The 12148-nt window shown below is 37.6% G+C and overlaps 1 protein-coding gene across 2 annotated transcripts in view; it reads right to left on the bottom strand.

The window, feature by feature from the left end:
• SOS1 (SOS Ras/Rac guanine nucleotide exchange factor 1) overlaps positions 1 to 12148 on the bottom strand; it is a gene marked incomplete at both ends in the record, with an annotated part of 138560 nt that overhangs the window by 117099 nt on the left and 9313 nt on the right. The gene's annotated exons all lie outside the window — the stretch shown is intronic.

Below are 12148 nucleotides of genomic sequence, written 5' to 3'. Positions count from 1 at the left end.
CATGGGTTTGAGCCCTAGTCTGGGAAGACCCCACATGCTGCGGAGCAACTAAGCCCATGTGCCACAACTACTGAAGCCTGCACGCCTAGAGCCCATGCTCTGCAACAAGAAAAGCCACTGCAGTGAGAAGCCCACTCACCGCAATGAACAGTAGCTCCCACTCGCCACAACTAGAGAAAGCCCACGTGCAGCAACAAAGATCCAATGCAGCCAGGAATAAATAAATAATTTAAAAAAGAACACTGTAGTATACAATATGAAACAAAAATGTTACGTAAATTTGATACTAATTGTTGAAATGCTTATTTTAAGGTAGAAACTTTCTAATGGAAGTTATCTTTTCAAAATTATTTCAAATTTATAAACTGATTGCTATTCCTAGAGATTGTTTGATGGTGAGAACACATGTACCCACAGATATGCTATAAAATGGAGATTAAATCCTCAGAATCTCAGAAAAGTCTACTTAAGGAAATTATAATCTACTTAATGAAATTATATAACATAACCAAAGTTCTAAGATAGAACTTTGAATTCTAGAAACTGAGAGCAGGAAATTCTGTGGTTTTTGAAGGAAGGAAGGAAGGAAGGAAGGAAGGAAGGAAGGAAGGAAGGAAGGAAGGAAGGAAGGAAGGAATGGAGGGAGGGAGGAGTAAGAGCATATTATTCCCCTTTCCCATATATAAGGTGACCTTAGTCAAAATTTCCAACAATGTAAATGTCATCTTTGATATCAATGTCTCACCTTCCTCTCTCTATCCCTTTTGTCATGCTGTCCTAAATGCCCAAAGCCTTGCCACCCTCCAAAATACACTGAATGTGCTTAAATAACCCACTGTCTCCCTTTCCACCCACTAAGACTCTCAATCTCTCATGAACAGGTGTGATTTCAGTTACAGATATTGAGAAAGGCACTCTAAATAAACTAATGTAAATAACATGTAGCTTAAATTTTCCTAAAGGTACAGGTGGCCATTCAACTCGGGGTTTAGTCCACATGTAACTTAACAGCAGGCCTTCCATATCCATGGTTCCACTGCATCTGCAGATTCAACTAACCAACAACAGTGTTGTACTGTAGTATTTACTACTGAAAAATATCCATGTATAAGTGTACCCATACAGTACAAAACTGTGTTGTTCAAGGGACAACCGTATTTGTGATTTTATAAAAAAGTATATTTGTTAATTTAAATGAAAGTACAATTGATAGAATTTCACAGACTACTACTTTAAAAAACGAAGATGTTTAAGAAATACTGAAGCAGCCTATATCTATTCAGGAGTACTTCTTACCCTAGCCTTAGCTCCTCAAAGTTATGTTATGTATGTGTATATATCTAGAACATAGTTAATTCAACCATTTATCCAATGATTTAAAAGATTTACACATTTGTGCTGCATTATTTTTTTGAAGATACTATATTAGTTCTTTAAATGATATCTATATTTGGAACTGTCTTATCATTCACTATATTATAAATACTTTGATGCAAAATCTTGGTTATCCTTTTACTACCCTATGAAGCCAATCACAAGATTTTTGCATACAGAAGCTCCTCAAATATTTCTTGAATTTAATTGGGTTCTCCAGTGGAACAGGGTAACAAGGGTTCTGAAAGTACCTTCTGCTTGTTAAGTCAAGAACTAAGAATTTTAAAAACCAAATACTATGACACAACTAATTTAAACCAAATAGAAATTATTTTCTTGTGAAAAGCAGAAAACTTTATCTTACACAGCACAATGGACAAATCTCAGGATATAGATCCAAATTTTACTCTAATTATTAGTGCTATGTCCCACTGGCAATTCACAAGGTGTTACAAGAGTGCACCAGCACAGAGCCAATCTGTACAGACTGGGAGAGGTTTCTGTTGTTGTTTGGTTGGTTGATTTTTTTAGCTCCTGGAGCGCAAAGAAATCTCTGTCAAAATACTATGGAAACACAGGCTAAGTAACAGAGACTTCAGTGATTATACACACCAAGGAATACTGTGTTTGAAAAAAACAATCACTTATGAAAGTCATTAAACAAACATATTGATAGCCTTCAACAATCAAAAACAAAACCAAATAAAAACAAACAATAAAACAGCAAACCCTGGGGAAAGGGAAGAATCTGACTTCAATAGTTACCATATTATAGTATTCAAATGCCCAGTTTTAAAAAAAGAAAAAAAATCACATGGCATACAAAAAAACAGGGAAGTATGGCATGTTCAAAGGAACAAAATTAACTGAGAGAAACTGGCTAAGGAAGCCCAGACATCAGACTAACTAGGCAAAAACTTTCAAACAACTAACTTAAATATGCTCAAAATGCTTTTTTAAAAACTAGTAAACAAAACCTAAGGGACCTGTGAGATAACAAGTAGACCAGAACATGCATTATGGGAGTCCCAGAAGGAAGAGAGAGAAAGGGACAGAAATAACATTTGAGGAAATAATGGCTGAAAACACCCCAAATCTGATGAAATACATTAATCTACAAATTCAAAATGTTCAATAAAATCTAAGTAGGATAAATTCCAAGAAACACACACCAAGGCACATTATAATCCAACTGTCAAAAACAAAGACAAAACCCTAAAAGCAGCAGGAGAAGCAACTCTTCATGTACAAGGGGTCCTCAATAAGATCAGCAGCTTATTTCTTATCAGAAACCATGGAGGCCCAAATACAGTAGGATGGCATATTTAAGTGTGGAAAGAAAACAAATGTCAACCAAGAATTCTATATCTGGCAAAACTGTCCTTCAAAATGAGGTACAAGGGCTTCTCTGGTGACACAGTTGTTGAGAGTCCACCTGCCGATGCAGGGGACATGGGTTCGTGCCCCCGTCTGGGAGGATCCCACATGCCGCGGAGCGGCTGGGCCCATGAGCCATGGCCGTTGAGCCTGCACGTCTGGAGCCTGTGCTCTGCAGTGGGAGAGGCCACAACAATGAGAGGCCCATGTACCGCAAAAAAAAAAAAAAAAAAAAAAAAGAGGTACAGGGCTTCCCTGGTGGCGCAGTGGTTGAGAGTCCGCCTGCCGATGCGGGGGATACGGGTTTGTGCCCCGGTCTGGGAAGATCCCACATGCCGTGGAGTGGGCTGGGCCCATGAGCCATGGCCGCTGAGCCTGCGGGTCTGGAGCCTGTGCTCCACAACAGGAGAGGCCACGGCGGTGAGAGGCCTGCGTACCGCAAAAAAAAAAAAATGAGGTACAAATTAAGATGTTGCCAGATAAACAAAAGCTGAGGGCATTCACTACCATCAGACCTGCCCTACAAGAAGTGCTAACGATAGTCCTTCAAGCTGAAATGAAAGGACACTGAACAGCAACTCAAAGTCAAATGATGAATAAAGGTCTCTAGTAAAGGTAAATACACTGGCAAATATAAAAACGAGTATTACTGTACATTTGGTTTCTAACTTTGCTGTATTTCCTATAGGATTTCAAAGACAAATGCATAAAAAATAACTATGAGTCCATGATACTGGATACACAATGTATAAAGATGTAATTTGTGATGACAGCAACATAAGGGGGTAAGACTGAGCTGTGTTATTGAAGTTAAGTTCATATCAATGCAAACTAAACTGTTATAAATTTAGGACATTAAATGTAATTCACCACAAAGAAAATATCTAAAAAATACACACAAGCGATGTCGCTGGTGGTCCAGTAGTTAAGACTCCGCCAGGTTCTATCTCTGGTCAGGGAACTAGATCCCACATGCCACAACTAAGAACCCACATGCCTCAACTAAAGATCCTGCATGCCGTAACTACGACTCAGAGCTGCCAAATAAATAAATATTTTTTAAAAATACACACAAAAGGAAATGAGACGGAAATCAGAATGGTTCACTACAACAAACTAATTAGAAAAAAAAAAAAAAGAAGGCGGTATGTAATGGAGGAAATGAGCCACAAAAAAGGTATAAAATTTCACAACAAAAAAGCAAAATGATGGCAGAAGTCCTTCCTTATCAGCCATTACTTTAAATTTAATTGGGTTAAACTTTCCAATCAAAGCCAGAGATTGGCAGGATGGATTAAAAAACATGATCCAACTATATGCTGCCTATAGATACTCACTTTATACACAAAAGTATAAATAGTTTCAAAGTGAAAGGATGGAAAAAGATATTCCATGAAAACAGAAAACAAAAGAGTATTAGTGTGGTTATTCTAATATCAGACGAAATAGGCATTAGATCAAAAACTGTTACAGGAGACAAAGAAGGACATTTTATTTTGAAAAAAGGGTTAATTCATCAAGAAGATAAAACAATTGTAAACATATATGTTAACATATACACACCACTATATATAAAATAGATAACCAACAAGTACCTACTGTATAGCACCCAGAACTACAGTCAGTATCTTGTAACAACCTATAAGGGAAAAGAATCTGAAAAAGAATACATACACACACACACACACACAACTGAACCACTGTGCTGTACACCTGAAACTAACACGACATTATAAATCAACTATACTTCAATAAAAATTTTTTTAAAACAAATAAATATATACGCATAAACAACAGACCCCCAAAAGATATGAAGTAAACATTGACCAAATTGAAGGGAGAAATATTAGTTCAATACACCAATTTCAGTAACAGAACATCTAGATAGAAGGTCAATAAGGAAGTAGAGGACTTGAACACTATAATCCTAACAGACATATACAGAACACTTCACCCAGTAACAGTAGAATACACATTCTTCTCAGGTACATATGGAACATTCTCCAGGATAAGCCATATGTTAGGCCACAAAACAAAGACTCAATAAATTTAAAAAGATTGAAATCAGACAGAATCTTTTCTGACTAAGAATAAAGATAGAAATCAACAACAGCAGGAAAACTGGAAAACTCACAAATATGTAGAAGTTAAACAACACATTCTTAAACATCCAAAGGTTCAAAGAAGAAATCCTAAGGGAAATTAGAAAATACTTAGGAAAAACACAACATTCCAAAACTTACAGGATATAGCAAAAGCAGCACTTGGATGGATATTTATGACTATAAATGTCTACGTTAAAAAAGAAAAAAGAGGGCTTCCCTGGTGGCGCAGTGGTTGAGAGTCCGCCTGCCGATGCAGGGGACACGGGTTCGTGCCCCGGTCTGGGAGGATCCCACATGCCGCGGAGCGGCTGGGCCCGTGAGCCATGGCCGCTGAGCCTGCGCGTCCGGAGCCTGTGCTCCGCAACGGGAGAGGCCACAACAGTGAGAGGCCCGTGTACAGCAAAAAAAAAAAAAAAAAAAAAAAAAGAAAAAAGATATCAACAACCTAACTTTACATGTCGGGGTACTAGAAAAGAAATTAAACTCAAAGCTAGGAAATAATAAAAATTAGAGATAAATGAAACAGAGAACAGAAAAACAATAGACAGAATCAATGAAACCAAAAGCTGCTTCTTTGAAAAAAAACAGCAAAATTGACAAAACTTTTATAGACCATCTAAGAAAAAGAAAAGACAAAAATAACTAAAATCAGAAATGAAAGTGGGGACATTATTACCACTGCCCTCACAGAAATAAAACAGACTGTAAGAAAATACTATGAACAATTACACACCGAAAAACTAGATAATATAGAATAAATGAACAAATTCCTAGAAACACACAAATTAACCTAAACTGACTCAAGAAGAAATTTAAAATCTCGACATATAACAAGAAATCAGTAATCAAAACCTGACTCATTAATCAAAACCTTCCAACAGGGCTTCCCTGGTGGCACAGTGGTTAAGAATCTGCCTGCCAATGCAGGGGACACGGGTTCGAGCCCTGGTCTGGGAAGATCCTACATGCCGCGGACCAACTAAGCCCGCGGTTGCAACTAAGTTGCAACTAAGCAACCACGGAGCCTGCGCGTCTGGAGCCTGTGCTCCACAACGGGAGAGGCCGTGACAGTGAGAGACCCGCGCACTGCGATGAAGAATGGCCTCCACTCACCGCAACTGGAGAAAGCCCTCGCACAGAAACGAAGACCCAACACAGCCAAAAATTTTTTTTAAAAAATAAATAAATAAACCTTCCAACAAGGAAAGATGCAGGACCAGACAGCAGCACAGATGAATTTTACCCAACCTGTGAAGAATTCCAAAAAAAACAGAAGAAGGAACAGTTCCTAACTCATTCTGTGAAGCCAGCATTACCTTAATACCAAAGGCAGATAAAGACATCACGAGAAAATTACAGACCAATATGCTTTATGAGTATAGATGCAAAAATTCTCAACAGAATACTAGCAAATTGAATCCAACAGCATATTAAAACAGCACCTTGACCAACTGGGATCTATCCCAAGAATGCAGAAGCAATTCAACATTAAAAAAAAAATCAATATAATAGACATTAATAGGATAAAGGAAAACACACATGATCACTCAATTAACTCAGAAAAGGCGTTTGACAAAACCCAACATCCTTTCGTGATAAAAACACTCCTAAAACTAGAAATAGATGGGAACTTCCTCAACATGACAAAGGGCATCTATGAAAAACCCACAGCTAAACTGAAAGCTTTCACCCTAAGATCAGGAATAAGACTAGGATGCCCACTTTACCACTGCTATTCAAAACTGTACTAGATGTTCTAGCCAGAGCAATCAAACAAGAAAAAGAAATGAAAGGCATCCAAATGGAAAGGAAGAAGTAAAACTATTTTTATTTGCAGATGACATCATCCTATATGTAGAAAAGTCCCAAAGAATCCATAAGAAAGTTACCAGAGCTAGTAAATTAATTCAGCAAAGTTGCAGAACAAAAATCAACACACAAAAAGCTGTTGTGTTTCTATATACCTACAAGGTACAATCTGAAAAGGAAATTAGGACTGTAATTCCATTTAGCAACTAAAAGAATAATAGCATCTAAAAGAATAAAATATCTAGGAATGGATTTACCCAAAGAGGTGGAAGTATTTTACCCTGAAAACTACAATATATTGCTGAAGAAAATTAAAGAAGACCTAAATAAATGGAGAGACATCCTGTGTTCATGGGTAGGAAGACTTTATATTAAGATGCCAATACTAACCAAAATAATCGACAGATTCAATGCAACTTCTATCAAACTCTAATAGCCTTCTTTGCAGAAATGGAAATGCCAATTCTCAAATTCATATGGAATTGCTGAATAGCCAAAAGAATCATAAAAAAGAAAAACAAAGTTGTAGGACTCACACTTCCTAATTTCAAAACTTACTAATGCTATGCTACAGTAATCAAAACAGTGTGGTACTGCCATAAAGACAGACTCATAGACCAATGGAATAGAATAGAGAGTCCAGAAATAAATCTATACATCTACGGTCAATTGATTTTTGACAATGATGCCAAGTCTATTCAGTGGGGAAAGATCAAGCTCTTCCACAAATGGTGCTGGGACAACCAGATATCTATATGCAAAAGGATGAATTCATTTCCACATCTGTGGAAATGAATTTTCCACAGATTTCCACATGTATTCGGTGTGAGTTCCACCTAACTCACACCAAATACAAAATTTAACCCCAAAAGGATCAATGACCTAAATGTAAGAGCTAAAACATAAATTTCTTAGAAGAAAACTTAGGGGTAAATCTTCATGATCTTGGATTTTGCAATGGATTCTCAGATATGACACCAAAAGCACAAACAATGAAAGAAAAAAATAGATAAACTGAATTTCATCAAAATTTAAAACTTTTGTGCAAAGGACATTATCAAGAAACTGAAAAGACAGCTTTTTGGTTGTGTTTTAATGGGAGAAAATATTTAAAAATCATATAGCCGATAAGGGTCTAATATCAAGAATATACAATGATGTCCTAACATTTAACAACAAAAACACAAACAACCTAATTTTAAAAATGGGCGATGGACTTGAACAGACATTTCTCCATGGAAGATATACAAACGGCCTTTAAGAACATGAAAAGATGCTCAACATTATTAGTCATTAGGGAAATACAAACCAAAACACAATGAGGTATCATTTCACATCAACTAGGATGGCAATTAGAAAAAAAAAAAAAAAAAAAAAAAAAAAACCCAGAAAATAACTAATATAAGTGAAGACGTGGAGAAACTGGAACCTTTGTACATTGCTGGTAGGAATGTAAAATCGTGTGACTGCTGTGGAAAGCAGTATGACAGTGCCTCAAAAAGTTAAACATAGCATTACCAAGTGACCCAGCAATTCCACTTCCAGGTATATACCCAAAAGAATTGAAAATGGGAACTCAAACAAATACTTGTATACCAATGTTCACTGTAGCATTACTCACAATAACCAAAAGGTAGAAACAACCCAAGTGTCCATGAACAGAAGAATTAATAAACAAAATGTGGTATACACACGCAATGAAATATTATTCAGCCTTATAAAGGAATTAAATTCTGATACAATATGGATGAGACATTATGCTAACTAAAATAAATCATACACAAAAGGACAAATATTGTATGATTCCACTTACATGAAATATCTGGAATAGGCAAATTCATAAAATCAGAAAGTAGATTAGAGGTTACCAGGGGCTGGGGGAGGGGGAAGTTAGGAGTTATTGCTTAATATGTACAGAGTTTCTGTTTGAGGTGATGAAAAGTTTTGGAAATAGATAGTGGTGATGGTTGCACAACTTTATGCATGCAGTTTTGGGCACTGAATTTACACTTAGAAATGGCTAAAATGATTAATTTTATGTTATACATATATATATTTTTTACCACAATAAATAAGAGAAAAAGTTATTAAACACATGGACAGAAATCAGAATCCTATCAAAGTCCTTAAACAAAACAGCTGTGAATGCAATTATCAGTAAGTACATTCCATTACAAACTACTGAGCCATACACAGAAATCAATTTACTTGCAAATGGTTTAGATTGTAAGTAAAATAGAAAATGGGACTTGTCTATAAGGGACAAGAAAGGGAAAAGTTTGTTTCAGGAATTATAAAAGAATAACTGGAATTTAAGTTAGCTTATTACAAAAAGTCTCTGCTAATTTAAAAAACTTTTTTTTAATTCCAAGACTTATTTATTTTTTATCTATTTTTAAAATTTTTATTTTTAACCCTGAACCAAACTTTCTGTATACTAGGATTGGAGTGTTTTAACACATATGGGAAGATTACAGATTTTCTTTTAACCACCATATACAAGTTTCATAAAAGCAACAATTATGTTTCATTTTTTAGTTGTCCATAATGTTTGCCATACAATAAATACTCAACAAATTTGGTGAATAAAACCAAACCAGTCAAAATCAGCAGGAAAATTTTGAAACTCTTTTCAAAATCATCTTCCCATTACAATTTTAAAATACCTACTTTAAAAATAATATCTGAGTAATTCAGGGTCCATAAAACCAAAACTTTAAATTACTTCTTTTCTCCAGTGTATGCTCCCTTCCCCAACTCCAATGGGAGATTTCCAGAATTTGACTTTATGAGTAATTTCTTTTACTGATTTGTGTTTGTCTGCCTGAGGTAGCTCAGTCTAGAAAGGAAAGTCAACAAGCACTCATCTTCATAACTGGATGGTTGGACTACTCAAGGTACTGCTGAAGTGCTTGAAGTGCTCCTGGTTCACTAGTTCATATAGTAATAATACACGTATCGTTTGCATTGTTTTCTTTCATCTTTACTGCTTTGTGGTTTGGTACATTAAAGGTTTAATTATGAAATAAACTTGAATATGAAACGCAAACTTTATTTGATAACTACTAAAGCTAACTGTGTACTATTAATATCAATGACAATTAAGTTTTGACTTTTAGAACTCATTCTAAGGTATTTTTTTCTTAAAGCTTAAGGGGTTTGGGGGGAACAAATTACCACTTTAACTGAGGGAATACTGTAATTAAATTCTCCCAAATCAGGCAATTTATAGCCACAGACATGACCCTGGCTGGCTATGAGAATGAGCCTCTCAGATCTCTGACTCCAGGGGAAATACTTGACTGTGGGCCCCAGCTGCTGCACTCTGAAATCTATCACTGTGCATGGAGGCCACACTTCTCACTGGCTGCTGCCAGTCAAAGAGCACCACAGGCATACTGAGGCAGCCCTAGTCCTGGGAGATGAGGAATTTCTGTGATAGGCAACTCTGGCTCAAGGACTTCTGAGGTCTCGGTGAACTTCCTTAGAACTATGACACTTTCACCCAGACTTCTTTCCTTACCTCTCTCCTTCACTTGGAGTCAGACTTACATCAGTCTGACAACTCTCCTTGCCTGTCTTCATTTTCTCTCACACGCACTTCTCCTAATAAATTTCTTGCATGCTTAATCCCATCTTGGCATCTGCTTCTCCCTTGCAGCATTACTTTTTTTTTCTATTTTGCCATTTCAAATGAATTATTTGTTTCCCTATTTGCTAAAATAGGATACACCAAACATGACAATTCCAATGCCTTTTGACTGGTAAAGATCTCAACTAACTCCTTAGTAAGTATATTCTTGAGGGGACAAGATCAGAACTTCATACAATTCAACATATGTACTGAGCACCTGCTATACATGAGAAATATGCTAAGCATTACAGGGAATACAAAGGTGAGTAGGGTCCTATCGTGCTCTCAAATAGCTCCCAATATAGTGGAGGAGAGAAGCCACAGATACAAACAAACTTTAAAGGGTAGATTATCATTAAGTACTAAAATTGAAGTATAAAGTACTAAAGAAATTGAGAGATTCATTCTATTTAGGGGATGGAATTGTGAAAGCCTTTGTAGAGGAGATGGTATTTGAAATGTACATTGAAAGACATCATCAGGGCCTTCACGTTGTACCTGCCTGTAATTAATAAGGACAATCCAACAAAGATGCCTTCCATGCTTGCACGCTTGACTACCCACAATGTGTAAATTCCTCCTATCACAATTCTCTCTCACCTTCTCATTCCCAGAGTACTGATGGTTTCCTAGTTCCCCTCCAAAGGTGTTCCTCTCCCACTATCCCCCATTTCATCACCATTACCACTTAGACTCCTATGCCATAATCCTGGGAATCAGCTTTGACTCCTCTCACTACCCTGTCATTCAACTACCAATCTACCTCTAAATCTAAAATCTGTCCACTACTTCCCTGGTGGTGCAGTGGTTAAGAATCCGCCTGCCAGTGCAGGGGACACAGGTTCGAGCCCTGGTCGGGGAAGATCCCACAGTCCGCGGAACAACTAAGCCTGTGAGCCACAAATACTGAGCCTGCGCTCTAGAGCCCGCAAACCACAACTACTGAGCCCGCATGCCACAACTACTGAAGCCTGCGCGCCTGGAGCCCGCGCTCCGCAACAACAGAAACCACCACAATGAGAAGCCCGTGCACTGCAATGAAGAGTAGCCCCCGCTCGCCACAACTAGAGAAAGCCTACGCGCAGCAATGAAGACCCAACGCAGCCAAAAATAAATAAAAATAAAATAAAATCTGTCCACTTTTTGAAATGGAAGATGCCTATCATGAGCATCAGGCACATCTTTTGCGTCAAGATCTGATGAGATGCCAGGAAGAATTAAGACGCATGGAAGAACTTCACAATCAAGAAATGCAGAAACGTAAAGAGATGCAATTAAGGCAAGAGGAGGAACGACGTAGGAGGGAAGAAGAGATGATGATTCGTCAACGTGAGATGGAAAAACAAATGAGACGCCAAAGAGAGGAAAGTTATAGCCGGATGGGCTACATGGATCCGGATGGGCTACATGGATCCGAGAGAAAGAGACACGAGAATGGGTGGTGGAGGAGCAATGAACATGGGAGATCCCTATGGTTCAGGAGGCCAGAAATTTCCACCTCTAGGTGGTGGTGGTGGCATAGGTTATGAAGCTAATCCTGGAGTTCCACCGGCAACAATGAGTGGTTCCATGATGAAGCGACATGCGTACTGAGCGCTTTGGGCAGGGAGGTGCGGGACCTGTGGGTGGACAAGGTCCTAGAGGAATGAGGCCTGGAACTCCGGCAGGATATGGTAGAGGGAGAGAAGAGTATGAAGGCCCAAACAAAAATCCCCAATTTTCAATGTGGTATCTAGGCTTTCATTCCAGTTTGTTTTTGTCTTTTCTTGTTTAGATACCAATCTTTTAAATTCTTGCATTTTAGTAAGAAAGCTACCTTTTTATGGATGTTAGCAGTTTATTGACCTAA

This window comes from Hyperoodon ampullatus, assembly GCF_949752795.1.
Source record: "Hyperoodon ampullatus genome assembly, chromosome: 15".
Classification (NCBI taxonomy): domain Eukaryota; kingdom Metazoa; phylum Chordata; class Mammalia; order Artiodactyla; family Ziphiidae; genus Hyperoodon; species Hyperoodon ampullatus.
This window is presented reverse-complemented; position numbering and strand designations above follow the sequence as displayed.